The sequence below is a fragment of the Globicephala melas genome, chromosome 6, assembly GCF_963455315.2.
Source record: "Globicephala melas chromosome 6, mGloMel1.2, whole genome shotgun sequence".
Lineage (NCBI taxonomy): Eukaryota > Metazoa > Chordata > Mammalia > Artiodactyla > Delphinidae > Globicephala > Globicephala melas.
The window spans coordinates 89,755,038-89,774,800 of record NC_083319.1 but is presented as its reverse complement, the minus strand read 5'-3'; the positions used below and the strand labels follow the sequence as shown (position 1 = coordinate 89,774,800).

Genomic DNA, 19,763 nt, shown 5'->3' with positions numbered 1-19,763 from the left:
CCACTTCGTCCAAGGGTTTGAGGCTGAGATTGCTTCTCCAGTGCAATGCCAAAGGCTCCTCTTGGCTGAGATGGCTAAGTTTCGTCTCAAATATTTTTAGAGCAGTTCTTTTTTTTTTTTAATAAGAAAGTAAAGCGAATGATGATTAATCAGCTCCTCACTGCCCACCCCGTAGCCCTGTGTTGGTGTGAAGGGGCTCTCCCACTGTCACCTGCCCAGGATGTGGCCTCACAGACTCCAGGTGCTGGTCTGTTCACCCTCCTAGCTGCCTGACTGCTGGTGAAGGTGGGTGACGTTCAAGGCAGTGCCCAATGTAGGAAATATTTTAGGCCTTTGAACAAAACACAATTTCAGTTTAGAGCAACATAGAAAACTTTTTGTAAAAACGTGTTTTCAGAAAGCAGAATTACACTCAGAGTCCCTTCTTTTGGGGTTTCTTGACCGCATTTTTCCTAAGAGAGATTTAGGACAGCTAAGTAGAAATTAAAATTTCCATACGTAAACAGACGTGGAGACAGCTGGCTCTGACTATGTAATAGCTGGAGGTTTGGAATATCAAAACAGCAATGGAGAAGCTGTATGTTGAAGCCTTTATTCTCTTATTTTTAAATAGGTTGGCTTTTCTCCCAATTGCAAATACAATGAATGTACTTCGTAGAAATTTAGATATTACCGAGAAGCATTAAGAGGAGAATGAAAATTCCCAGAAGCTCACCACCAAAAGATGGCGAGGTTTTTGTGGGTCTGGAAAGATTCCCCTTTTCCTTTCCTGGGTCTTGTCTATTGATAAGTAGAATATTCATTAGGATTTGTCTTGGGGCCTGAAAGCTAAGTTGCCTCCCCATCCAAAGCCTGTTGGAGTCTCATCCCAGCCTCCCGCCTGGCGAGTTTATCATTTCTGTGGCTCTCGCCTGCCTTGTGGAAAGGAGAATGACAGTACTGGACACTTTGTCCTATCCTTGGAGTCTGACAGGTGCCCCCAGTTCCTGCTGCATGTGTGCCCCATGTGACCAGTGAGTGGAAGGGGTACGGGCACAGGGCTCACTTGTGCAAGTGTTTGTCTTTCTCTGTCCAAAGGATTTCACATAGCATAATACCTTCAAAGTCCAACCATGTTATTGAAAATGGCAAGATTTCACCTTTTTTTATGGCTGAGTAACATTCCATTGTGTGTGTGTGTGCGTGTGTGTATGAAACATCTTCTTTATCCATTCATCTATCAATGGACACTTAGGTTGCTTCCATATCTTGGCTATTGTAGATAACACTGCAATAAACATAGGGGTGTTCAAATTAGTGTTTTTGTTTTCCTCAGAAAAATACTCAGAAGTAGAATTGCTGTACAATATGGTAGTTCTATATTTAATTTTTTGAGGGACCTCCATACTGTTTTCCACAGTGGCTGCACCAATTTACATTCTCACCAGCAGAGCATGAGGGTTCCCTTTTCTCCACATCCTCGCCAACACTTGTTGTTTGTTGTCTTTTTGATAACAGCCATTCTAACAGATGTGAGGTAATATCTCTTTGTGGTTTTGACTTGCATTTCCCTAATGATTAGTAATGTTGAGCATTTCATGTGTCTGTTGACCATCTGTATGTCTTCTTTGGAAAAAATGTCTATTCGGGTCTTGTGCCCATTTTTTTTTTTTTAACATCTTTATTAAAGTATAATTGCTTTACAGTGTTGTGTTAGTTTCTTCTGCACAACAAAGTGAATCAGCTATATGCATACGTATATCCCCATATCCCCTCCCTCTTGCGTCTCCCTCCCACCCTCCTTATCCCACCCCTCTAGGTGGTCACAAAGCATGGAGCTAATCTCCCTGTGCCATGCAGCTGCTTCCCACTAGCTAGCTATTTTACATTTGGTAGTGTATATATATCAATGCTACTCTCTTACTTCGTCCCAGCTTACCTTTCCCCCTCCCCATGTCCTCAAGTCCATTCTCTACATCTGTGTCTTTATTCTTTTCCTGCTCCTAGGTTCATCAGAACCTTTTTTTTTTTTTTTTTAGATTCCATATATATGTGTTAGTGTACGGTATTTGTTGTCAGAATGACCATCATCAAAAAATCTACAAACAATAAATGCTGGAGAGGGTGTGGAGAAAAGGGAACCCTCTTGCACTGTTGCTGGGAATGTAAATTGGTACAGCCACTATGGAGGACAGTATGGAGGTTCCTTAAAAAACTAAAAATAGAACTACCATATGACCCAGCAATCCCACTACTGGGCATATACCCTGAGAAAACCATAATTCAAAAAGAGTCATGTATCACAATGTTCATTGCAGCACTATTTACAATAGCTAAGACATGGAAGCAACCTCAGTGTCTGCCTGTTTTTTAATTGGGTCGATGTTGAGTTGTATGAATTTTTTGTATATTTTGGATATTAACCCCTTATCAGATATATTGTTTGCAAATATCTTCTCTCATTCAGTAGGAGGCCTTTTCATTCTATTGATAGTTTCCTTCACTGTGCAAAAGTTTTTAATTTGATGCAGCTCCTTTTACTTATTTTTGCTTTTGTTTCTCTTGCTTGAGGAGATATATCCAATAAATATTGCTAAGACTGATGTCAAAGACGGTACAGTCTATGTTTTCTTCTAAGAATTTTATGGTTTCAGGTCTTACATTTAAGTCTTTAAACCATTTTGAGTTTATTTTAGTATATGGTGTGACATAGTTCAGTTTGATTCTTTTGCATGTATCTGTCCAGTTTTCCCAACACCATTCATTGAAGAGGCTATCTTTTCCCCATTGTATATTCTTACCTCCTTTGTCATAGATTAACTGATCATTTAATTGTGGGTTCATTTCTGGGCTCTCTATTCTGTTTCATTGATCTATGTGTCTGTTTTGGTGCCTGTAACATACTGTTTTGATTACTGTAGCTAGGTAGTGTAGTTTGAAGTCAGGGAGCTTGATAACTACAGCTCTGTTCTTCTTTCTCAAGGTTGTTTTGGCTATTCAGGGTATTTTGTGTTTCCATACAAACTTTAGAATTATTTGTTCTCATTCTGTGAAAAATGCCATTGGTATTTCGATAGGGATTGCAGTGAAAGTGTAGATTGCCTTGGGTAGAATGGTTATTTTAACAATATTAATTCTTCTAATCCATGAGCACAGTATATCTTTCCATTTGTTTGTGTTGTATTCAATTTCTTTCATCAATGTCTAGAGTTTTTTGAGTACAGGTCTTTTACCTCCTTGTTTAGATTTATTCTTAGGTATTTTTATTCTTTTTAATGCAATTGTAAATGGAATTGTTTTCTTAATTTCTTTTTCTGATAGTTCATTGTGAATGTATAGAAATGCAACAGATTTCCATATATTAATTTTGTATCCAGCAAATTTACTGAATTCATTCATTAGTTCCCATAGCTTTTTGGTTGCATCTTTAGGATTTTTTATACAGTAAGTCCCCAACATGCAAACAAGTTCCATTCCAAGAATGCGTTCATAACTCCAATTTGTTCGTAAGTCCAACAAAGTTAGCCTAGGTAACCAACTAACACAATCGGCTATATAGTACTGTACTTTGATAGGTTTATAATACTTTCCACACAAATAATACATAAAAAGCAAACAAAAAAAAACAAAGAAAACACTTTTTAATCATACAGTAACTGAAAAGTACAGTACAACAGCTGGCATACGGGGCTGGCATCAAGTAAACAGGCAAGAAGAGTTACTGACTGGAGGAGGGAGAGGAGGTAGGAGATAGTAGAACTGAAAGACCATCAGCAATAGGAGACAAAGAGCAAGCTGCAATTTCACTCACACCTAATATTGGTGGAATGCATGTTCTCATCTTTGAAAGTTCCCATCTTGAAGGTTCATATGTAGGGGACTTACTGTATATATCATGTTATCTGCAAACAGTGACATTTTTATGTCTTCCTTTCCAATTTGGATTCCTTTTGTTTCTTTTTCTTGTCTGATTGCTGTGGCTAGGACTTCCAATACTATGTTGAATAAAAGTGGTGAGAGTGGGCATCCTTGTCTTGTTCTTGATCTTAGAGTAAATGGTTTCAGTTTTTCACCAGTGAGTATGATGTAGATTCTTGGAATTTTCTTTGTAGACAATCATGTCATCTGTAAATATGGATGTTTTTATTCCTTCCATCCTGTTCTGTATGCATTTTAGTTCCTTGCCTTGCCTTATTGCACTGGCTAGAGAATCCACTACTCTGATGAATAAGAATGGTGAAAGCAGACATCCTTGCCTTGTTCTCATTCTTAAGGGAGGTTATGGGCTGTATTGTGTCCTGCAAAATTTATATGTTGAAATCCTAATCCTCAGCACCTCAGAAAGTGACTATATTAGGAGATTGAGCCTTGAAAGAGGTAATTAAATTAAAATGAGGTCTTGCAGGTAGACCTTAATCCAATATGACTGGTGTCTTTATAAGAAGAAGAGATTAGGACATAGACACACACAGACAGAAGGAAGACCATGTAAGGACACAGAGAGAAGACTGTCATCTCCAAGCCATGGAGAAAAGCTTCAGGAGAAACCAGCCCTGCTGACACATGAATCTCAGACTTTAGCCTCTAGAATTTTGAGATAATAAATTTTTGTTGTTGTTTCTATGGAATTTTGTTATGGCAGTTCAAGCAAACTAATACCCACCCTCACCACAGAGCCCCAGATAAACCACACTTCAACTTCATAGACGAGTTCTGCCTGTTCTTGAACTTCATCTAAATTAGTCTTTTGTGCTTGGCTTCTTTTGTGATGCATCCGTATCACTGGTATATCAGTAATTCATTCCTTTTAATTCCATATTATGGCTATACCACACTTCACTTATTCATTCTCCAGTTGGTGGCCATTTGGGTTTTTTCCAGTTATGAATTATTATGAATAGGGCTGCTATAAACATTTGTGACCAGGTCTTTGTGTGGACAGATGTTTTCTTTTCTCTTGGGTAGACTCCCCTAGGAGTGGAATTGTTGGGTCACAGGGCAAATGTATGTTTAACTTCATAAGAAAATGCCAAGCAGTTTTCCAAAGCAGTTGTACAATTTTATGCTTCCACCAGCACTGTGTGAGTTTTGTTTGCTCAGCATTCTTGTCAACACTTAGTATTGTCAGTATTTTTCATTGTAGCCATTCTGGTAGGGCATGGTGATATCTCATTGTGAATTTAATTTGCATTTCCCTGATAAAGGTGATGCTGAGCACCTTCCCATGTGCTTTTTGCCCATTTAGATAACTTTTCTTAGTCAAGTGCTTCGTTAAGTCTTTTCCTCAAATTTATTTTTTTGTTAGATCATTTGTCTTTTTTCTTATTGATTTGTCGGGATTCTTTATATATTCTGGACACAAGTCCTTTGTCAGATAGATGTATTACAAATATTTGCTTTCAGTCTGTGGCATGCATTTTCATTTTCTTAATGGGCACAGGTTTTTGATGAGCACAGGTTTTTCATGTTGATGAAGTTCAGTTCGTCAAGTTTTTCTTACATGGCTAGTGCCTTTTATAGCCTAAGAAATCTTTGCTTACCTTGAATGCATGAATGTTTTCAACTATTTATTTTTAGAACCTTTTTAGTTTTATTGTTCACAGTTAAGACTGTGATTCATTTCCAGTTATTTTTATGTGTGTGGTGTGAGTGGAGGGTCAAGGTTCATTTTTCCATGTAGATAACCACTTATTCCAGCTTGTTGAGAGGGTTTTCCTTTCCCATTGACAAGTGTTGGCACTTTCACTGAAAATCAACTTGATCATGTGAATGTGAGTCTATTTCTGGACTCTATTCTGTTCCATTGATCTATTTCTCTATCCCTATGCTAATATCACACTGTCTTGATTTTTTATTTAATTTAATCTTATTATTATAGTAATGATTTTACTTAATAAATTAAATCATTTTATATTTTATAGTAAGACTTGTGCTGTGGTAATCTATTGAACTGGTTCTCTATTGTTGGACATCCAGAACACCTCCAATTTTCCCCTATTACAAATATGACTGTACTGCATGTCCTTGCTCATCTGTGTGAACATGAAGGATTGACACCTGGAGCGGGCAGAGCTGTGTGGAAGGGGGTGACCTGTGTATTGTCATCCTTGTTTTGGTCGAGGCTCCAGACTGCCTCCTACAAGGTGGTGGGGGGTGGGGGAGTGGTGCACCTCAGGCACTACTCTGACCCTTTCCAAGCCAACCTCCAGTGTTTGGTGCCTGTGGAGTGCTATCTCATGTCTTGGCTCTGTGCTTTGTCATAGAGACAGCCATGAAAGGAAGTAGAATCTTTTTGTTTGTTTTAATTATCTTAGTCTTACAAAATGATTAAAATAAAATTAGGTTATATGGTTATATGGCTAAAAAAACAAAAAGCTACAAGAGAAGTCTCACTCCCACCCCTATCTTCATTCACCCCTTTCCTCTTGTTCTCTATAGATAACCATTTTAAACTGTTTTTAAACATTTTCAAACTTACAGAAAAATTGTAAGAATTGATTCACCAAGTGTCAATATTTCCCCATATTTGCTGTCTCTCTCTGTATACATAGGCAGACTTTTTTTTGTCAGAACCATTTGAAAAAAAAACCTTTCATAGCTCACGGATGGAACGTTTTGTGGCTAGGTACTTCCCATTGTGTCACTCAGGCTCTGGTCATCTCATTTTAGTGACTAGCTGCATCATCCTTTGAGGTCGCTTTGCCAGATCCCCCCATTGTGTAAATTTCCCTCTGCAGTTAGCAGGTGGCCATGTGATTTATTAGCAAGTCCTCTCTAGGTGGGTCTTTGTTGTTTCCAGACTTGCTCTTACCAGCCCCGATGCAGGGAACCACCTGGCACACTGTTGTTGTGTACCTGGGCAACACTGTGTGCCTGCAGAACTGATTTCCGGAGAGTTGAATTCAGGGCATATGTGTCCTTTCACCCTCCCATCCACCATGTGGAAGGAGCCTCTTCCCACAGCCTCACCTCCCCCCTCCTCCAGTCTTTGCCAATCTGATGGGGAGAAAATGTATCTCAGTGTGGCTGTAATCTGTAGTTCTCTCATTATGTGTGAGGCGTTTAAGAACCACTCACATTTCCTTTTCTATGATTATCTATTCCTGCCCTTTGCCCAGAGTTACTGGCTTCTGGATCATTCCACAGTTCCACTCACCACGCCCCACCCCCAACACCCTTATTTGGACTAAATGATGGAGAATGACTCATCTGATGGCAGATCAGCCATCTGAATCTTAAAAAAAAAAAACAGAAAAAAAAACTGAACCATTTTGGAATAAAACCAAATTTAGGTTTTGTCAGATTAACTCATCTAACTCCACATGTATAAGTCTGATAAACAGCAAACAAATTACTTTACATCTGGTAGCTGGTTTTATCATCCCTTTGTCCCTCATGCTGCCTCACTGATTGACACATGAGCCAGGAAGTTATTTAGAATGTGAAATGCCATAAGAGACAAGATTTTGTGAGAAAGCCTAACTTGCTCATGGCCTCGCAACAGGACTGTTCCATCTCATTAAAATATCCAGTACTGAATTTATAATCTCTTTATTATGGAGTAATTTTAGATATACAGACAAGCTGCAAAGATAATACAAGTTCCTATACCCTTCACCCAGCTTGCTCCAGCACGGGCATTTACAAAACCAGGTTCCATTTGTCAAGAGATTGGCATTGGTAGAATACCATAAACTGCAGTCTGTAGTCAGGTTTCACAGCATCCAATCTGGGGTACCATATTATATTTAGTGTATTGTATTTAAAAAAATTTTTTTTTAAGCTTTTATTTTTTAAGAGTAGTTTTTCTTTCACAGCAACGTTAAGAGGGAAAAGGGATATTCCCATATACCCCTTGTCCCTACACATACATAGCCTTCTCATTAACAACCCCCGCACCTCCCCCAGAGTGGTACCTTTGTTGCAATTGACTAACCTACATTGACAGGTCATAATCATGCAAAGTCCATAGTTTACATTAGGTTTCACTCTTGGAGTATATTGGATTTTAATGTTATACGTGCCCAGAGTTCTACTAAATGATAGAAGAGAGAATTAGGTTCTCTTTGTATAAGTTTTTATACAAGGAAATAAAACACCTTGTCTTAATGTTTCTAATGTCTTGTCACGGCATATTGAATAAATGTTGGTTTTACCATTTTTCATCTTTCTATATTTATAGCAACAGTGAGAGATTTTCAATGTTCTGAAAAACATTTTTAAAGGTCCTGGAAAATGGTAGTTTTCCCCTTTGGTCATGACCACTTTGCAGGCCATTTTCTTGGTTCCATACTGCTGTGCCGTGAGGACTGCCTGCTGCCTGGCCGGTGAGGAGGGATTTGTTGATGCCTGCTCTGGGTCATTGTGTTGGCACAGGATACGCCATCAGGGACACTGAAGTGGTGTTGGCGTGTGGTTTTGGCCTGATCCCCAAGGACACAGAGAGGACCGTGGGGCAGGGAGTGCATGCAGGGGCCAGCAGCAGTGCTGAGGGGCTCTGATGGGAGACCAGTGGGCTGACAGCTCTTGGAGGACCCAGAAGAGTGGCTGCTCCGTGTGTCTCCCAAGTTGCCCAGTACTGAAGCAGCAATTGCCCAACACCCTTGGTCCAGAGTGTCCACCTGATGGTTCACAAGAGTGTCCTGGGAGAGGTCGCTGGCACCTACAGTACTGAAGGACAGCAAGAGCTAGGTCATCTCAGATCAGCACAGGCAAGAAGACAGGGCTACCCCCAGCCCTGCCACTTCCTGGTGACAAGGAGACTGGAGGCTCTGTTCTCTGCTCTGCTTAGAGACAGAGGATTTGATGGGATCTCTGAGCGTCCACTCAGAATGTACGCAGGTGGGTTAGGCACCCCCTTTTCTAACAGGGGCTTTTCCATTGCTGGCGGCTATGAGTAAACTCTGAATTTGTCCCCATAGGAAAGAGTCTTAAACATCAGAGTCTCATACGGGGCTTAGATATGATCGCAAAGCTCAATGACACATACAGTATAGGTGAGAGGTAACTTTTGCCCAGAGCTAGTGCCTTTGCTGTCCCCTGGCCTCTGTGTCTGCAGGAAAACCTCAGTGAGGCCTGGCCACACATTTGATCCTGCACATTCTGGGGCCATCTGATGTCCACAGCCAGGGACACCCTTGCATGACCGGAGGATGCACCCTGGTGGTTGATCTTATTCTGAGCAGCATTTGGGGTGGGCCTGTGGGTGCCAAGTTACCCCACAAATCCAGCCCAGGCAGAGTCTTGCTCAGGCATGTGCTTACTAAATACCAGCTGGGAAAGAAGGGTCCTACCAGCAGACCAGAACCATGAAGGGGGACTGGTGGAGATACTCGAGGAAGGCTGTGACCCTGCTTCTGGGGCTGGGTTGATGGTGGTTGTTGGGAGATGCGGAGTGGGACAGAGAGAGAGAGGAATGGGGATGAGCTGGAACCTGCTAGCACTCCTGTTTGGGTCTCTCTCATCTAATCACAATGACTTCCAGAAAGGGAGGCACCGTTTCACTTTCATCTCCCCGATCATGGGCAAATTTCCCTTGTGACCAGCCCTAACTCAGGTCCCCAGGGAGAATGGGTTCTGGGGGACAAAGGTCCAGCTTAGCTCATCGACAGTCTGGGGTCCAGTCCTCTCCATCTGGTGGCTCCTGGCCTGACTTCCATGCATTTGCCTGGCAGATGGGGAAGAGGGAGCTGGAAGATTGCGTGGGCATTTTTTGAGAGGCCAGGCCTGAAGGGGGCATGTCGTTCCCATTGTCCAGTGTTGACAACATGGCCCACCATCAGCCGGGGAGGTCGGGAGTGATAAGATGTGGTCACTCCACTCTCCAGAAGAAAGTGGAGGCGGTACTGTCCTGTACTCCTCACACTCAAGGAAGTGCAAATAAGAAACAACCAGATGTGGCCATTTCATGTTCAATATTTTATACTATAAAAATACTCATTTTCGGGCTTCCCTGGTGGCGCAGTGGTTGGGAGTCCGCCTGCCGATGCAGGGGAGGTGGGTTCGTGCCCCGATCCGGGAAGATCCCACATGCTGCGGAGCGGCTAGACCCCGTGAGCCATGGGCGCGGAGCCTGCGCATCCGGAGCCTGTGCTCCGCAACGGGAGAGGCCACAACAGTGAGAGGCCCGCGTACCACACACACACAAAAAATACTCATTTTGGATGACCTCTGTTCCTCAAGCTGGGACACAGCACTCTCGGAGTGAATGGAGAACCAGGGAGTTCAGGGTTGGGCAGGAAATTAATGTACAGATGTACAGAGAGACAAACAAATTTATAGAGAGACTCCATAAACCCTGGACTTAACCCCCAAGGCCTCTTTCTTCACGCTTTCCACTGTTCTTCGTACAGACCTGTTTGTTGAAGGGCACAACAGTAAAGTCAGGTAAGAATCACGGGATTGGAGATACATGAAATGTAGCTAACATTCAATTCACGAATCACTCGGTTTATTGCACACAATCAACACACAACAGAGCTTAGTCAAAGTAGGGAGAAAACAGGAAAGGGGGTAATGAACCACTCCAGGGACAAGTCCCGGAAGGAGGCATCTCAGCACCAGCAGCAGTCTCTGGTCCAGCAACGGGTGTCTTGACAAGTGTGAGTGGAAAGTCGCTTCTGCTCCAACAGAGCCTCCGGCAGGTCCGTCTGGAACAGCTCTCAGCAGCGTGGAGGCGGGTCCTCCAGCAAAGAGCCTTTAAGTCATTTGGTTCAGTGGTCTCAACTTTTAAGAAGTCAGTAAGGTGTCATGGTTACACCCCAGGGAGTTTTGTCTCTATTAGTCACCCCTCTGTTCCCGAAATCTTTCCAAGGATGTTGCCAAACAAGCTCCTTATCTATATTGCACTCTCAGTGTATCACGCTCACAGTCCTGTATTGGACGTTTCAAAACAACCAGTATGGAAACTCACGTTCACCACTGTGACTCCATCTTGAATTACTTAATGTAGCTTAAATCTTATGCGTTTCACACAAGATGAGTAGGGATCATAACACAAAATAAATCGTATCACAAGACCTTCCTGGGTTCCGCGCCGGCCTGTCCCTTATTCCAAGAGACTGCCCCATACTCTCCTCTGTGAGGGCTGAGAGCTAGGCAGCAGCCCCACCTCGGGATGTGGGCTCTGCCCCATTCAATGTCCCCAAGACCAGTTTCTTATGGTTGGCCTGAGGCACTCTCCCTTTGGATCACCTCTTGAGTGAAATGAGTGAACATTCCCCCTGGTAGAAAGGTCTCTGCTCACCCGTTCTCTCCAGCCTTTGGTTCCACACAAGTCCCTTTCGGTGACTGCTTTCAGGGTTCTTCTGCCTGCCTCAGACCTAGGGCCGCCCCCAGGTCCTTGCCAGCTGTCCTGGTAGGTGGGCCTGGGGGTTTCTGGGGCAGAGCAGGGGCTGTAGGGGGAGCCCTCCTGATCAGTGTTGCCCCCTGTGCAGTGAGCTGCTTGGGGGAGGAGTGAGCATCCCCTTTGGAGGATGGACGGGCAGAGGGATGACGGTTTGGGGCACTTGGCCTTCCCCTGAAGAGCCTCTGATTTGTGAAGCTATTCAGGGCCATCGAGAGTGAATGACAGAATCTTCACCATTGTTACCAGGGAACCCTTCAGGGTTGAGGAAACAATTTGGACCATTGGGTCACTGATGAAATAACTGGATAGAGAAATAGGAATGTGTACCATTAATACCCTGTAGTCACCTCTTCACTTTGGGCTGATGCCCCCTGACCTTAAGGTGATGCCCATTTCCTGATGACCATATTATATCATTGCATAACAGATCTATCTATTATTGCATAACGAAATGCCCAAAACCTTAGTGGCTTAAAAAGACCGTAAACACTTACCAACTCAGTTTTGGTGGGTCAGCAATTTGGATACAGTTTATCTCTGGCTTGGGGTCTCTTGTGAGTCTGCAGTCTTACCCAGAGACTTGACTCTGGGTAATTCACTCCCTCATGGCAAGTTGGTGCTGGCTGTTGGCTGGGGGCCCAGCTCCTCCACACATGGGGCTCTCCTCTGAGATGCTTGAGCACTATCATGACGTGGCAGCTGGCTCCCCCAGAGCAACTGACCCAGGAGAGAAAGGCAGAAGCTGCGATGTGATGGGTGACCTGGCCTCAGAAGTCACCCTCGATATTTCTGCAGTGTCCTATTGGCTGCATTACTGTGTCAACCCTATTCAAAGGGGGCGTGGCTGCAGAAGAGTGGGATCACCAGGAACCATCTTGGGAGCTGACTGCCACAAGCACACTTCTTGTTGGATGGTGTCACCCCCCAGTGGAGACCCCCATCTCAGGGTGAGAGGGTACTTCACCCCAGTTCTGCTTTTTGGCCAAGCCCCGCCACCACATGACCTTTGGGTCATTATACCTGGTCTGATGCTGTGCTGCCAGGGTTCATCTCTGCTTTCTTAGGCCAGTTCTGTACAGCAGAGTCTGGGCTTGGGTCTCCATGTCCTGATGGAGTCCCCCTGCCACTCTCTTGTCTGAGGGATGTCAACAAGGGGAAGGGCTGTGCTGGAGGATGGTGGCAGGCACTGTCCTTCCCAGCCTGGGCTGGAAGCATTCCAGTGGTCAATCTGCCACAGGCCAGGCTCTCGTTCCTCACAAAAACTCCAACCACGCATCCTGTATTATCTCCATTTTATGAGAAGAATTGGAGCTCCGAGGGGCTCAGTGATGTGTGGAGGTCACACAACCTGTGAGCCAGGACGTGAAACCAGGTGCCCCTGAAACACAGGCCACCCTGTCTTCTGTCACCTGCTGGCCAGGCTACTCTGAGTCCTCAGCAATGGCTGGGGGCCAGATGGAACTCATCCTCACCTTGGTCTTCAGATTCCTGGAGGGAGATGAACCTAGGTATCCTAGAGCTGGGCCTGGGTCCAGGGTGGCCATACTCCTAGGGTCTGGCGCATGGTGGCTTTCACTGCAATTATTCATGGAGGTGAGTAAGAGCTCATCAGTGTCCTAGCTGTACAATTCTTCAGATCTTTGGTTGAAAGGAAGACTATCTGGAGGTGAAAGTGGGTAGCATGTCTCAGCCTACCCCCTCCCAAACAACGGGTAAATATTTAGTAGAACTGAGGGCGGAAGCAAGTCCCTTCTCCAGCTGGTGTGGGCATCACTTAGGAACTCATGGAGAAACATGGCTCTGTGCCCTGCCAAGGGAGGTCAGGGTGGGCTGGAGAAATTATCTCATTAACTGGCCCTTTCGATTGTTTCATTCGTTACACTCACATGATCCCTGTGTGTTAGGTACTGCCTCTGAGGGGGGCTCTATGGTGACACCCCTGCAACAACAAGGAAACTAAGGCCCAGAGAAATTGCTTTGTTTTTTAAAAAGCATGTAAGCCTGGATGAAGAATCCATCAATTAAATTAGGTCAGAATTCGTGGTCTAAGCCTTGTAGGAATCCTGTATCTTTGTATATTTACTTTCACCCTAGAAGTCATGGAGCCCTTCCTGTGGGTGCTGGGGTGGGGCTGGAGCATCCGTTGTGGAACAGGTCTCCTCAGGAAGTGGCGGGAAGGTCTCCACAGGAAGTGGCGGGAAGGTCTCCACAGGAAGTGGCTTCACCCCGGGAGCATCTTGAAATAATCTGTTTTCAGTGGGACCTCTCAATTTTCCAACCGTCTGTGGCCATTTTCACCGTTCCCACCAAAGAAGACCTGAAGAAGCCTCTGGGGGCCCATTGGGCCCTTTCTTTGATCTAGGGGCCACTGCCTGTGTGGTCTGGGGCCAGCCCCACCGCTCAGGCACTGAACCCACTGACGACCCCTCTCTGAGGGTCTGAGCGACAGGCGCCTGGAGGTCTGCTTAGAAAAACCCACAGAGGCAGAGGCAGAATGGCTGCAGCCTCCACGCCCAGAACAACTCAGGGACACCCAAGCAGTCTGTTAAACTTTAAACCAACACAGGCCAGGATGGCCTGGGCCTTGGACAGCGTTCCAGCCGGTTTGGGCTGTATTTTTGCAAATAAGGCAGGGGGAGAACCAGTGAGCTTGGATGTGTGATAGTGCGGAAATGCAAATGCACTGTCGTTTAGTGACCCATATTGCGAAAACCAGCAAAAGGAAGTTGTGTTTTGCTGCTGTCTGAAGTCAGTCCTGGAGAGAAGTGTGTGTGCCGCAGAAGACAGGTGAGTGGTGCTGGCTTTGGGGTCTTCGCCAGCCCTGAGAGTCTGTGCTGGTCCTGTAAGGGGTACTTTCAGGGTCAGGGGAAGTTCAGAGCAGGACCCATTCGGGGTCGGATGTTTTCAAGGCAGGAAGCTGCCGTGGTGCCGCTGAGTGATGTCTTGTGTCCCTTTGTTTTCCTGTGGTGCCTCTGGCATGATTTGTAACAAGTCAGGTTATTGTGAGCATCATCGAACAGCAAACAAGCACACTTGCCAGGACAGTGTTGGGTGTCATCTGCAGTGGCTTAGACTCTAGCAAAGATGAACCTGAGGCCAGGGTCCCTGCGTAGGCTGGGCCTACGGAGGACAGATGAAGGGTCCCAAACATGGTCCTTAGGGGGCTAGGTCTTTCCACATGGTGGGGGCTCCAGAAGATTCCTCTGCAATCTGCATTTTAGGTACTGACAGACAGGGCCTGTCCATGATAGTGCTACTAGGAAGGAAGGCCAAGCCCATCAGGGCCTCCTCAGAATCCCACACTGTGCCCAGACAGTGCAGGGTGGTGGGCGGACCACCTGTGAGAGGCTCGCAGACTGGGGGAGGCTCATGGGCAGCCATGGGGTACCAGAGGCAGCTGTGTTTGTGCCCGTTGTACAGAGTGGACATGTTCTAGGGCGCGACTGCACTCAGAACACTTGGCTCCCAGGACCCTCTGGGGTTTGTAGTGTGGGAGTCCCTGTGGTTGCTGACCACCAGCCCATTTACAGCTTCTTGCAGTCGGTGAGGTGCTGTGGAGTCCCCTTGGGAGGTGGCAAGTTGGGCCTGGGGTTCTCTGAGACCCCACTGGAGAGGGGAAACTGAGCATGGGGCAGCAGGTGGCTGGTGCCCTGCTGGTGTTCGTGGCCAACTGGGACGTTTGGCTTGCAGCCCCTCCCCCAGCTTATGACTTTGGGCAGATGCTTCTACCACTTAGTTTTCCTGTATGTGAACTGGGGTCTGAGTGGTGCCGGGCTCCGGAGGTGAGCACAGCCCCCTGGAGGCTGGATGTGCTTGGGGCAGCTCTGCTATTATTCGGATTAGTCCTCAGACAAAGCCCAGGGTGACCTCGCTCCGCCGTTCTTTCAGGAGAGGAAGCTGAAGGTCACAGAGAAACTGAGGCCCACCGTTTGCCCTAGACCATGGACTGCAAGACGCCAAGCCGGGCAAACTCAAACCTTTGGAGCCTGACAGCTTGACTGGCAAGTGGCCCTGGGGCTGGGTGGGGCCGGGTGCGGAAGGGGAGGAAGTGGTTTGTCTCCAGCTGGTTGGGTGCAGGAGGCCAGAGGCCCTGGTTCCGCTCCTTGGGCTGATGTCTGTCTCCGCACAAAAACCAGCACCTCCAAATATGCAGTGCCTCGCAAAGCTGGACAAGACTGTGTGCTCTGCACACACAGAAGCCTGGACTGTGGTGGGTCTGTTGGGGTTAAAGCTGAGATGTGGTAGTGAGGCCCCAGAGGAAGGGTGAGGCTTTGCTGCCCGGAGCCCCTTGAGAACCTAGGGTGGCGGGTGTCCCTGGACCCAGAACAGTGACCATGGAAGAGTCGCTGATCCAGTGCCAGGAGCACCTGCCTTGCGGCATCATTGCCACCTTCTCCAGGTGGGCTCTGATGACTCTACTGACAGATGAGGAAACAGGTCCATGAAAAAGTGGGTGAACATAGGGGTAAAAATGTAACCTTGGGGCAGTATTAACCATAGCCGAGATGTGAAATCCAAACCTGGATGGGGTGTCACTCACTTGCATGACCCCCTGGCTACCCACAGCTATGAGATCCATCCTGGCTCCAACAACCAGGTCCCATCCCCTCCCTTTCTGGGCTCACCCACCTAGGCACACTGTCAGCTCTTCAGATGGCCTGGCTGACTCTTATTTGCTTTGTGCTCTTCCCTTTGTCTGATGGTATCTGATGCTGTTCCCTCTGTCTGGGACACTGGTCTCTCTGCCTCAGATGCTGTTCTCTCTGTCTGAGATAATGTTCCCTCTGCCTGAGATGCTGTTGCCTCTTCCTGGGACACTGTTCCCTCTGTCTGAGACTCTATTCCCTCTGTCTGGGATGCTGTTTCCCCTGTTGGGACATTGTTTCCTCTGTCTGAGATGCTGTTCCCTCTGTCTGCAATGCTGTTCCCTCTGTCTGAGGCTCTGTTCCCTCTGCCTGAGAGGCTGTTTCCTCTGCCTAGGATGCTGTTTCCTCTGTCTGTAATGCTGTTCCATCTGTCTGGGATACTGTCCCCTCTGTCTGAGTCCCGATGTGTGATGACTGGTCACCTAGGTCCCCAGTGAAGTGGATGGTGGCTGTCCTTACACATCAGCTCTGGGGGTTTTGGTGGGGCCCACTTGGAGCCCCTCGGTGCCCAGGACACAGAGCTCTTGCTGGTGCAGGTGTGTGGCTTTAGGAAGGTGAATCCATTGTCTGGGTGTCCCTTTCGCTGTAGTTACCTAACAGGGTCACTGTGAAGTTAGATGAGACGACCGTGGGGCTGTCGAGTGATGGACTGTAGGAGGTGGGATTTGACCTTCTGTAATATTGATTTGCATTTTATATTTTCAAAATTTGGACTCAGCCAGAGGACATTTTTGTATGGTTTTGTAAACGTACATATTAGAAGGGAAATAAGACCGCTTGCGATGCCGATTCAAATTCATCTATTCACTTCCTCACCGAACATGCTTACTGAGTCCTGCTGTTTGCCAGGTGGGGGACCATGTGAAGGAGGTGAGATTTCCACCTGTGTGGGCTGCAGCCAGTGGGGAGTGGAGGTGGGAGGTGTGGGTGAGCCTGGAGGAGTAGCGGGGATGGAGGAGGGGCGGCCTCATCTGGGGGGAAGGCCTGTCACAGAGCAGGGAGTGAGTTCAGGGAGCTGCGCCAGGCTGTTCCTCTAGAGGGAGCACCTTGCAAAGGTCCCTGAGGTGGCTCAGTGTGGAAGGAGCGGCAGAGTTACATCTGTGCTCAAGGATTTCAGTGTCAATCGGAAGCTGTTGGAAAGTTCTTATCTGTTTTGTTTCATTACTTTTTTAAATAAAAATTTCAAACATAATCAAAAGTAGAGAGAAGTATGTAGTGAGCCCAGGGTGCCCAATGGAGGAGGTCAGAATGGAACAAGGACCCCCCCTTGCCCCACCCCAAGTGTGGGCCTGGAGGTCTTGGGTACTGCAGAGATCAACTTTTTTCCCCAAAAGCTTTATTACAAAACATTTCAAACATACAGCAAAGCTCCAAGAATTTTACAATGTCCCCTCCTGAGATTCTATTTGCTTTATCACACATCTACCTGCCTATGCAAGGAAGGATTTATTTTTTATTTCAAAGGTTGTGACTTTATTTTTATAGTTGCTTTTAATGTATGGTAATGTACAGTGTCTGTAGTGTTTATATTTATACTCCTTCTAGATGAAAGTAAAATAAAAACAGAAACAAAATATGAAACAGAAATAAGTATAGAAAATTTAAAAATAAGAAATAAAGAAAAATATTAAGTAAATACATAAGTAAAAAGATTAAGTAGAAACACTGCAGGGACTTCCCTGGTAGTCCAGGGGTTAAGACTCCATGCTGCCAACGCAGGCGGTATGGGTTGGATCCCTGGTCAGGGAACTAAGATTCCACATGCTACGCAGCGTAGCCAAAAAAAAAAAAGAAAGAAACAGTGCAGTGGTCTGTTTCCCAGGCACAACCACCCTGCGCACAGTGCAGCCCTGCATGTAACCCCTCTTGTCATAGCTCCTTACACTGCACCCAGTGCGTTCCCTGAGTTTCTGTCAATCCAGCTCTGGGCACATGTCATCACTACTGGGCTCATTGTGTGATTTCACACAACTCCTACTGCAGCTGAGCAGGCCCTGTGACAGGGGACCTGGGAGCTTCAGGCGATGTTAATGGCTGAAGGCCATCACCCTGGTGAGGTGTCCTGCCCATGTTTGTCATTTAGGGCCACTAAAAATGTATGACATGGCCAGTTGAGGGTAGAGTGTTGTGCACTGCCTCAAGCTTTAAGAACCTTTGCAGGACTGTTGTTGGGTCCAATTTTACAGACAAGGAAACTGAGGTTTGGGGAAGTTGAGCTTATCTCTGGTTACTGGGTCAATCAGTGGTAGAAACTGATCACTCTGGATGCAGGGCCTCAGGCCCACTGTGCTGCTGCCTCCCTGCATCCACGCAGGAGGGCCAAAGATGCATCGTGCAATCCATGGGGGCTGTCATGCCCCCATAGGCCCAAGAAGACGGCCTGGGGTCAGAGCAGGGAGGAGTCCAGGCAGGGCCTCCATAGCTGGAGTTGGCTGACCCTCCCTGGTGGGCAGGGGGCTCTAGCCCTCCCACCTCCCTCCCAGTGAGGCACCTGTGGTCCCAGGAGTGTAATCAACCGGGAAATCATCCTGCCTTTTCCCCACAGTCATGTATTGAGCCTCTAATAATGATACCCATGTTCTGTGCTGGGCCATGAGCTGTCTCTGAGCCTCACCTCGTCAGGTGGGGGACCAAAAGATGGTCTGGAGGCCGAGGTCAGAGCCGGAGCCACGCAGAGCGTGGGCCACAGTCCAACCATCCAACCACCCCCCAGGTCTGTTCGAGGCCCTTCCCTGGGGGCCATGTTTCCTGAGGAGTAGCGTGGGCAGTGTAGGGTGACGATGCATCAGCAGCGGGGTGAGAGGTTTACAGGCAGCTCTTGCTCAGGGCCAGGCCTCTCCACAACCGCACGTCACTGTGGGCCTCGAGGCTTCCGGGGGGGTGAGTGGAGAAAAAGCCTGGGTTTGAGGCCCAGGGGGACAGGAATGCAGGGCAGGGAGTAAGTTTTCAGTGCTTTTGAATCACTGTCACTTTAACCCTAATTTATAGAACTTTCTAGGCAAACCTTTCTGAAATGCATTCCTTTTTTTAAAAGCTTTTTTATTTTTTTTACTGTGGTAAAATACACATAACATAAAATTTACTATTTTAACCACTTTTAGGTGTACAGTCCAGTGGCATTAAGTACATTCACGTTGTTATGCACCATCGCCACCATGCATCTCCAGAACTTTTTTATCATTCCAAAATGAAAATCTATTCCATTCAATACTAACTCCCCATTCCCAGTCTCAGCTCCACCATTCTACTTTCTGTCTCTATGATTTGCCCCCTCCAGGTACCTCACACAAGCGGAATCTTAATATCTATCCTTTTGTGTCTGGGTTGTTTCACTCAGCACTTCCTCGAGGTTCATTCATGTTGAAGTAGGCTTCCACCTTTTGGCCACTGTGAAAAATGCTGCTCTGAACCTTTGTTCACATGTGAACAGGGGGCAAACATCTGTTCGAGTCTCTGCTTTCAATTCTTCTGGGAGAAATGTGTTCTTGAGGACATAAGGGATTCATGTTGGAATTTGGTGTTGAAACAAATGCAGCTTCTCTAAGAAAAGCTGCAACATACCTAGGAGCGTTAGGACCCCCACCTACCTCACACCCCCGCTGTCCAGCCCACAGGCCCCTGCCCACTCACCAGTATCCCAGTACTAGAACGGACAGGTAACTTTTGCTTCTTTTTTGTTTTTCCATAATATCTAGGTTTTCTTAAAAAAAAAAAATGACCCATCACTCATGAGGTTTAAAAAAATAACAGTAACTTTTTAAAGTGATGGTGTGAACTGTTTGGGGAACATC

At 46.4% G+C, this 19,763-nt stretch overlaps 1 protein-coding gene across 3 annotated transcripts in view; it reads left to right on the top strand.

Annotated features, from left to right (window-relative positions):
* Positions 1-14,056: 14,056 nt before the first annotated feature.
* The window catches only part of FGD3 (FYVE, RhoGEF and PH domain containing 3), a 46,213-nt gene continuing 40,506 nt past the window's right edge, over positions 14,057-19,763 (top strand). For all 3 annotated transcript variants that reach the window (XM_070045774.1, XM_070045773.1, XM_070045775.1), the window contains exons 1-2: positions 14,057-14,113; positions 15,215-15,327. The gene's annotated coding sequence lies outside the window, so the exon portion shown is untranslated. The remainder of the gene's footprint in view (positions 14,114-15,214; positions 15,328-19,763) is intronic.